We start from the raw sequence: 10,338 nt of genomic DNA, 5'->3' as shown, positions 1-10,338 counted from the left end.
AAGTACTCATAAGGCGGACCAAAGCTTTATTAGTTAAGGAAAATGGTCTGTTTGTAGGAAGCGTGTCTAGACAGACATTACTTCAAAGAAATGCTAACAATAACTATGTTATTTATATTATATTATATTAATATTTATATTATATTAATAACTAACAACTTCCTCTTGTTACTCAGTGAAGTGTCAAAGGTGAAGTGACTGGGCTTACAGCTTAAGCTTTCTCCCAGGATTTGTAGTATTGCATCAGCACAGTCCAGGGCTTGGGAGCCATGACACCTTCAGATTTCTGGCCTTCTTTGGCTAGTTTGCACATTCAAGTTCCTGAAATAAATTCAAAGTCTTCAAGGTGTTCAGGGTCACAGTAGTCTGTATGCTTCTTTTCCTTGTAAGCTGCAACTCAGAAGGGAACTATTTCCAAGGTGATTAGGCCAGAGGCCATTGTCAGTACTTTGGCGCCATGAGTTGGCTCATAAGGATGGTTCCCCGTTTCTGAAAGAGGTCTGCCAGCAGGCTCTTGTCCAACAATGTTAACATTGTCTCCTGCAACCATCCATGCTCTCTAATGCCACTGGACTCCAGCTAGTTTAGCATACATGGTAGGAGATGGGAAGATGGCCACTACTGTTGTTTTAGGATATGGAACTCCCTCCTCTGGCACTGAAGGATGCAGCTTCATACACATCAAAGCAGCATCATTGTCCTTTGTGCAGGTACCAAGAGAGTGAAGGAGAAGGGCAAGGTGCCTGTAGCCACTCTCTAGAAGTTGCTTATAGGTATCCTCTATTAATAAAGCATGTCCACAGTACTAGATTAGACCCAACCTAGCACGCACTGGGTTGTATAATTGAAATGCAATGACAGCATCAGCATTCATATTTTTAAACATCTGTTATAGCTCAATAGGAGTAAAACAAAACTCATCAAGACCATTGTTCCAATAAATTCAGTCCAAGGCCAGAAAATCTCCAACCAGCCAACCTCCTTGTTCCATAACTATCGTGATGTAAGGGTGGTTCTCACATGTTGTTCCCCACTGTCTGGCACCAGAACCCTCCTTTCTGTGCTCAACAAACTTTATATTGTGAGGAATAGCCACACAGTGGTCCTACATCAGAACAAATGCAGACCAGCCATCCAACATCTCTTTCCCTCCTGACTAGTTGTCAGAACTGAAGGCAATGACAAGTTAATGATACCTCCATCCATAAGACAATGGAAATGAAGGCACTGCGAGGACTCCCTCTCTCATAAAATCATTCAGTGGGGTTGCCCAGCCTTCTGCTAAAACTTGCACCCACTGTATATCCATTTTATTTTCAATGCTGGTAATATTTCTGCAACTGTTTTTGCCAAATTAAGTTTATTTTCTGGCATATCCAGTTCTTTTACTTGGTAAGTGGCATGCACAGGTAGAGTATCCAGTTCCTGTAGAAGTTCCGTAACTTGTTGGACATGGTCATTTACATCACAGGAGTCTGTTTTCAGCACCAATTATGGGGCCTCTGTTCTTTTATATTCAGAATCCATTCCAGTGAAACCTTAATTCCCCCAGCCCTGTCTTTTTTTTTTTTTTTTTGAGTCCTTTGACATCTCTGCATAACAAACACACAGAGGAGCATGAACAAATACTTCAAAAAAAAAAAAAAGGTAAACCATTAAATTCTACTCTCAAAATCAATATTGCATGTATGTTAACCAATTAGAATTCAAACAAAAAAGTGAAAAAAAAAGTAAACTCTCACGAAGCTGCCTTGCGTTATTGCTCTTCCGAGTATGAGGCTGTAGAAAACTTGCGAGTCAACCAAGCCTGCATCTGCAAGCGGTTTACCGACTTCTGCAATGCATGGAATAGTCTCTTCTACGTCTTCAGGGCTGAAGCCAAGATTTTATGGACACCTTGGTGGCTGTTGGCGTCACTCCAAGTATAGCGTGGAAGCTGATGGCGAACCAATACTCCGCCGAAGCCATGTTCACCGTGGTCTTCCCCGCTCCACACAGGCCTGTCCGTTAAACCACACAACCGGAAAGCCCCCGCTGGCCCCCACTACCGGGCCTCTCCTGTTCCTGCGGGCATGGTGAGCTTGCCTGGCGACGTTAGCGGCTCTCTGCAGCTCCGTCACCGCTCAGGCTCCGGGGACCCGCACGGCCGCAGACAGCGCACGGGCGCTGGGGTTCTCAGCGCGGGAGGCGGGAAGCTGAGGAGGCTGACGAGGAGCAGGGCGAGGCGAGAAGCCGGGCTATCCTCCCTCACGCCCTTGCGACTGGTGAGCGCGCACTGACGTACTGACGCACCGACGCGCTGACGCAAGCAGGCGCTCCCGCTCAGAACTTCGATGGAGCAGCCAGTGGCCGCCGCTCTGCTGCGGGTCTCCGGCAGAGAAAAGTAAGTGTGCGAGTTTTGTTTTCTTGTGACATCTTTCGTTTTGGTATCAGGGTAGCTGGGTTTATAAAATGAATTGGAAAATGTTGACTTTTCCTGTTTTTTTTTTTTTTTTTTTAAGTCTGTGAAGGGTTGGTATTAGTTCACATTTAAATGTTGGTGAGAATTCATCAGTGAGGTCGTCTGGTCTGCTTCAGGGCTTGGCTTTGTGGGGAGTTTTATTTTATTTATTTTTTAAAAAGATTTTATTGATTTATTCCTGTGTGTGTGTGAGAGAGAAGAGAGAGGCAGAGGGAGAAGCAGGCCCCATGCAGGGAGCCCGACGTGGGACTCGACCCCGGGTCTCCAGGGTCACGCCCTGGGCTGAAGGTGGCGCTAAACCGCCGGGCCACCCGGGCTGCCCTGTGGGGAGTTTTAAAATTACCACTTAATCTTTATTTGTTATAGATCTCCGATTTTCTGTTTCCTTTTGAGTCACTTCAGTAATTTGTTTCTGGAATTTGTCCCTTTCCTCTAAATTATCTGATTTGTTTGTATACAATTGATTACAGGGTTTCTTGTGCTACTTTTTATTTCTGTAAGTTTGGTAGTGACACCACTTTGAATCACTATCCTTTAATTGTAGTCGTTGTCATGCCTCACAGGGTAAACACATCCTTAAACCTGTATTTCTAAACACTAGACTGTAAGGTTAAATATTCTCTGAATTTTAAACAAGTAGAATCATATAGCATATATTCTTGTCAGGCTTCTCTTGCTCAATTTTTTGTTTGTAAAATTCATCCCTGTACCTGTAGTTTGTTCATTTCATTGATGTATATACTAGTCCATCCAATGTCTATACCACAGTTTATTTAGGGACATTTGGTTATTTTCTTTGTTTTGTTTTAATATTATAAAAATTACTGCTGTTAATGTCCTTGAACACGTGTTGTTGCGTGCAAGCATGTGGTTGTATTGGTTTATACATAGGAATTATTTACCAGGATATAGGGTTTGTGTCTGCTCAGCTTACTTGATAAAGCCAAAGAATTTTCAATGTGGTTAAATCAGCTGAGACTCCTGTTAGCAGTATTTTCCATTGCCCTGTTTCCTTGCCGAAACTTAGTTTTATACTTAAAAAAAAAAAAAAAAAAAAAAAAAAAAAAAAAAAAAACTTTAGTTATACTAGTTTGGGTACAATGGTATCATGTTCTGTGTTTTTTTTTTTTTTAAGATATTTTATTTATTTGCTCATAAGAGAGAGAGAAAGGCAGAGACATAGGCAGAGGGAGAAGCAGGCTCTATGCAGGGAGCCCAAGGCCGGACTCAATCCCAGGACCCCAGGATCACGACCTGAGCCAAAGGCTGAGCCACCCAGGCATCCCTCATGTTCTGGTTTTAATTTGCATTTATCACAGCAAAGTTAAAGATCTTTTTATATTATTTGTCATTTAGATTGCCTCTTTTGAAAAGTGCCTATTGGGTCCCCTGCCTATTTTTCCATGGGATTATCTATTTTTATCTTAGGTTTATAGGAGTTTTAATATATTCAGATAAGAGTTTTGTTTTCTCCATATAGATATTTAATCAATGAAGCTGATTGAGAAAGCATCTTTCTCCCATTATTTAGCCATATTTCACGTCTTAAATCAATTGTCCACATATGCATAAAATTTTATGTGACCCATAGATATGAAGGAGCAAAGGAGTGAAAGATTAAAAGAATCTGGAGTTGGAGAGAGAGCTGTAGTTGTAGGAAAGACATAGATAAGAACTTCTGGGTCTAGAAGGTTACAATGCCAATGAAAAGGGCAATTTGTGCACAGAAAAAACTGGGAAGCATAATGGTTGCCAAATATGCTTTATGTTCCTTCTCAAAAAGAAACTCAACAAGTTATACTTCTTCACGATAGTCACTACAATCTCCAGTAACTTGTTTTTTACTATGGGAAGGATATCCTGATTGGACCCTTAGAATATGGTATATTCCTGAACTGTTGTAGGCTTTTATTTCCTACTCCCTGGCATGCATATGTCTTACTAAGGCATCTCAAGTGCTTGCTACTTCCTGTTCATTAGATCCAGTTAGCATAATGTCACAAATGTAATGAACCAGTGTCATGTTCTATGGGATATCAGATCAGGGGGCCTCAAACTATATTATGACAGCACAGGAGTTGACATAACCCTGAGGCAAGACCATAAAAGTATACTGTTGTACCTGTGAAGGCAAACTGCTTCTGATTATCTTTGCTGAAGGGTATAAGAAAAAAAGCCAGGTCAGTCAGGTCAATTGCTGGATGCTAGCTGCCAGGGGCTGGGTTGATTTGCTCCATTAAAGATATCACTTCTAGAAATGCACCTGTGATTGGTATCTCCACCTGATTAAGTCTGTGATAATCTACTTTCATTTTCCACGACCCATTTGGTTTGTGAACTACACGTACAGCTGTAAGAAATTGGGATATTATAGGAATATTTAAAGTCTTTGATAATTTTACTAACCTCTGTAATGGCTCTGAGAATGCAAAATTGCTTTTGGTTTACTTTTCTTGACAGATGTGGAGAAAGGTGGGGAGTTCTGTGGGTTTTCATTTGTCATTTTCTACTATAATAGATTTCACTGAGTTTCTACTCCTTCCCACTAGTACCTGATTTTAGCACAGGACATTTAATCACTCAATCTGTACTGCCATTCTACAACCCTTATAACCAGGCTTTGGGCTTAGTTTACATCCATTCTCCCCTGAGACGACAGAAGATGAAAGACCCTTCAGAGCTATCATTAGGGCTTTATGATTTTCAGCCCTGATTCTGATTTAGGAATTCATGACTGTCAATTTTTTTTTTCCCTGGGTAATCTCTGTGGGGTCATCTGAAGCATCCAGCTGATCTCATAATCATTATAATCATTATTGATGTCACAGTAATCAACTGACACAGCCATTTGTTCTCCCAATGTGTGTTCTCCTGTTGTACTTCCTCCCATGTCACCATATTAAGTAAGTACGTGGAGGCTACCAAAAGTGGGAGGCTATTACTACTCCTAGGCCTGAAAAGGCAATGGGAGGGAATGGTTACTAGAACTAGAAAGGACTGTTGTGTAGAAAAGGGTAACTGGCAAGAGCTATAGTCTTTAGCAGAGGGACAGAGTCGTCCACTGTAATACAACACAGGATAAAATTAGGAAAATAAATACCTAAACTCATTCTGTACCATTTTATAATATTTTCTCTCCCATTGCCCAAACCAAACCAGAAGCTAGCAGATAAGGAAACCCACTAATGCAATCCGATGGCTCAGCCTTCTGCTACCCAGAACACAGAGGAGAAGGGTAGATGGGGCAAAGATGTCTCATACCTCCTAACTCTTCAATTGGCTAACTCATCTTTTGTTTCATAGCTCACAATGCTGTTTCCCCAAAGAAGTTTTCCTAAAGCTCTAAATACAAAATTGTAAAAAGCCTCAACTGTCTTCACTCTTAGCACACTGTTGTTTTTCTCTATAGGACTTATTACACTATGTATTTACATATGAATTAGTTGGGTCTATAGGTTAATTTACATAATGGCTCACTTTTTCATATTTCTTTTTTTCACATTTATATTGCAGAGGCTACCTGTTGCCTTACACATAGCAGATACTTATTAAATGTTTGTTGAAAAAAACTGAAATAATTAGGTCCATGCGAATTGGTGTGTGGCCTTAACCTCCATACATAATATTTCTTCTGGAAAATGTGTTCTTAAATATAAACCGTTGATATTGCCACAAAATTTATGAAACACAGAATGCTTGTAAGTCATGACCAATCTGTGTGTATAGTTTATACCCTATCTCAAATGGTAGCTAAAAATATTCTACAGTAATTTCTGTGCCCTTTTAAGTTCTTCTAAGAATTATAATGTCTTTTACTGTTGAATGAATCTAAGCAAGTATTAGTTTAGTGATTTCATCCTTAGAGAACTAATGAACGTTTCTGAAGGAATGAATAAAGGTTTTTGGAATTTTGAAAGACTTTACACAGCTAATTGACTTCTTATGAGGAACCCAGAGATAAATGAGGTATAAGAATAAAACTAATATCAAACACTACTGTAAGAATGAAACTAACAATCAAACACTACAGTATGTGCCAGACAGGATGCTGGATGTTTTACATATATTATGTGGTTAAGTTTAGGACCATAACACAGTAAATAGATATTTCATTTAATAGATTGGAAAATGGAGGTTAAATAGTGGAAAAATTTCAGAGGAGTGAAAAAAGAATTTTCTAGTTTATTTAACAGCACATGGAGAAAATTGCATCTCTCAGGTGATGCTTTATCAATAGGTAAAGTATATTCTTTAAGAAGGAAGGATGATTCATAAGAATCTGCTCATTAGGGTCACATTTCCAACTCAAATAATTTAGTAGGTATGAAATCCAAAACTTGCCAGATTTCATGAATTTTTGTTGTTATAGCACTTCAGCATTAATTGATACCAGTGCTGAATGTTATTTCTCTAATGGCAGTTTTCCAGTGTGTGAGGCTGTAATATGGAATGATGTCAGTACTTTTTGTCTTATTAATTTGATGAGGAACTAACTTGAAATGGTTTTCTTTGGTGGTTCTGACATATTTCAAAAAGATTAACAGTATGTTATTGTCCTGCTATGGAACCATTGGAAACTATCTAGTCAGCCCTTGGCAATGTTGAAACATTTCACATTGGCAATTTAATGGTGACACTGCTCCATATATGTGATTAGTATCTGCATACAACATCCAGCATAATATAATTCAATAAGGGAATTAGATCCAGCAATAAAAGTGCTTTGTGCAAAATGCAACAATTAAACATTATTTTAATGGTTTGAAACATTGACAAGATGAGTTTTAGCTAAATTTGTTGATTGAATGAGTGAATGAATTAATCCTTAGTCTCAGATTTTTTATGCCACAGGGTACTTTTACTTGTAGAGCAATTTGTATAAAGCTATGATAACTATGCTCTTAATTTAACTTATAACAGTGTTGTGAATTATGTGGGCAAGGTCTTATTTATTTTTCAGGACTGTGGAAGCTGATGCTCAAAGAAATTGAGTACTCTGGCCAAGGTCAACAGTTCCTTACTGGTGGAGTTCAGAGCAGAGCTCTGGTCTCCTGATCATTGTTCACTTTTAATTGTTTCAAATTTTGTGCTGAGCTGAGTGTGTACAAAGCATAAAGATAAAATAAGCATGATCTGCATTTAATATTAATAATAAACCAAATGTCTAATAAAATTAATCTGACATGCTTAAAGATATGCATAAATGTTATTTTCTTGCATAGCAATTAGGTATAGACTCTAAGACATTTTGGATACATTACAATAATTAGTATTACTTTTCCTTAGATACAATTTCCAATTGGAACACTTGGGTATTCCATCAAATGCATAATTATAGTCAAGTGACCAGACCTGCTGTCTAAGACTCCTCAGGAGACAAAGATTACAGGTAGCTTCCCTTTGATAAGACAAGTGACAAGATGAAAATATCTGTAGGTTGAGCTTTTAACTTAGAAGCTACTGGAACATTTAAGAAAAGGGTGAAGAGAGGGATGGATTGTGGGAGCAATTTGCAATAGAAGGGGCATAAGGAAGGGCAGTGTTGGGGTAGAGAAGTTGGAGTCTGTGGTTGAACTGTGTGGATGCTTAGGAATTACTAGCTTTCATGATGGAACAGGTCATGTCTTTAGGGTGAAGACCAATTTTAAACACCCAGTTGCAAGGATAGGCTGTTCCCCACCAAATGAGCCTAATTATGTGACTTAAAATTCATACAAATATAAAGTTTAGTGAGAACGATTGTGGTTGTTTGTTCTTTGCTGCTTAGTATTTGACATCCATTATTTTACCATTTTGTTTCACATAGTAAACAATTATAAGATGTATCACTCAATTTAATATTTTCTTCTTACTACAATAAAAATGCAGTTTGATTTTTACCTGTCGTATAGGTTTCCTGCTATGACTTGAGTTCAGAGTGTGAAATAGGAGAGTTGATCTAGTAAAGACAGATGAAAGTCATATGGTCATTCACTAACAACTGACTCAAGAACAATAATGGAATTAAGATACACATAATGTATAGATATGTATACTATGTAGAAAACCCACTATCTCTATTTTCTGTGTCAAGAAATTTACAACTTTTCCTACTAAAACATTAGCACCTGAATGCAAAGGCTTATTTTTCTGAATACTGTATAACAGATGGGATTGGTGGAGTATATGAGGGAAATTACAGCTCCTTTCATTTTTATACTTATTGCCCAGTGATAATGTGTGTATATGTGTGTCCTTTTGCATTTTTAACAGGTGTTTGGATGAGGCTGGATTCAAATGAAGAAATGAACAAATTCAAAACTTTATTTTTAATACTATTGCAAATATATATGTATGTGTATGTATTGTGTATGTATAAAAATGTGAAGTTTTACATATATCTTACCTAACATAATTTTTTAAAATTAAGTTATTAAAAATTGTTACAAAGTGCTTTAAAATGTCATAAAATATTAATAAAGTAAATACAGACAATATCAAAGTGGAAGTAAAAATCAGATGTAAATACATCTTAATCCCCAAAGTTATCTTAATATTGACTCAAGATTTCATATTTAGTTTTAGTAGGTGTACATTTTATGAGCCCTAAGTGGTGGTACTTACACATGACTACAAAAGTAGTAATTTCAAGGACAGGGCAAGCTGGTGGAGGAGCAGGGTTCTCACCTCACAGGGCCCCACCAATTTACCTGGATAACTTTCACATCATCCTGAACACCCTCAAATCTGAGCTGAGATTTAAAGAGAGAACAGCCGGAATGCTACAGAGAGAAGAGTTTTCACTTCTAACAAGATAGGAAGGTGGAAAAAAAAAAAAGAAAAAAAATACAGTGGGGGAGGGGCCCCATGAGGAGCAGGACTAAGGCAGGTTGGTGAGAGCTTCCGGACAGGAAAGCCCTGCCCTGGAGAAGCAGAAACTTTAAAAATCCGCCCGGATTCTTCCAAGATGGAAAGGCGCTCAGTAGGGAAATTGGGCAGAAGTGCAGGAGGGGCAGGGACGCCTCCAGTCTCCCGGAGTCACTAGGACAGTAGGGGCGCCTGGGGGAGAGCGTGCCACAGACTGTGGGCCAGTCTCGGTAAAGGGCTGGAGCGCCGGGGGGGGGGGGGGGCTTGGGAGCAGCCGGTGGGTCAGATGGGGGCTCAGGGCTGAGGGAACCGCAGCCCGGGAGTGAGATTCCAGCAGTGCAGGCTCCGGATTCCAGGGCGCCGGGGGACACAGCCCAGGATCCTGCGCTCCCCCCGGATCAGGCGGAGGCCGGGAGGGCATAGGACAGCGAGGACGCTCCTGCCGCCGGGCGCCCCCAGGGGAGGTGGAGGCTGGGAGGGCACAGGACAGCGAGGACGCTCCTGCAACTGGGTGCTGGGTGGGGGTGGGGTGGGGGGGAGTGGGCACAGGGCGGTGAGGACGCTCCTGCCGCCGGGCGCCCCCCAGGCTGTGCGGATCAGCGCTCCCCACCCCTGGAGCACCCAGGCCAGTACAGACTGGGAGACTGCGGTAGTTACTGAGGGAGCTGACTCCAGGGCTGGGGACCTGGCCATCGCCAGTGGTGGTGTTCCTCCTGGTGTCACCCTGTTCCTGGGAGGGACAGGGCTGCCAGGGAACAAGGGCCTCATGGGGTCAACAGCTCCCACTGAGCCCAGCACCTGGCCGGGGTGGGGCAGCTCCCCCAGGTACACACACCTGAAAGCCAGCATAGCAGACCCTCCCCCAGAAGACCAGCTGGAAGAACGGGAGGAGCAAGTTCTTGGCCAAGCAGCTCTGGAAAGCTCCAGGGGAAGTCGAGGGATTTATAGTATATAGACTAGAGGGTTCCTTCTTCCTTTTTCCCTCCCCTTTTTCCAGTACAACTCATTTTTATATCAGAGTAAAAATTTCC

The 10,338-nt window shown here is 40.7% G+C and overlaps 1 pseudogene; it reads right to left on the bottom strand.

The window, feature by feature from the left end:
• Positions 1-211: 211 nt before the first annotated feature.
• Positions 212-10,075, bottom strand: LOC129519798 (bifunctional 3'-phosphoadenosine 5'-phosphosulfate synthase 1-like; annotated as a pseudogene).
• Positions 10,076-10,338: the final 263 nt, after the last annotated feature.

The sequence above is a fragment of the Nyctereutes procyonoides genome, unplaced genomic scaffold (assembly GCF_905146905.1).
Source record: "Nyctereutes procyonoides isolate TBG_1078 unplaced genomic scaffold, NYPRO_anot_genome, whole genome shotgun sequence".
In the NCBI taxonomy this organism is placed as follows: Eukaryota; Metazoa; Chordata; class Mammalia; order Carnivora; family Canidae; genus Nyctereutes; species Nyctereutes procyonoides.
This window is presented reverse-complemented; position numbering and strand designations above follow the sequence as displayed.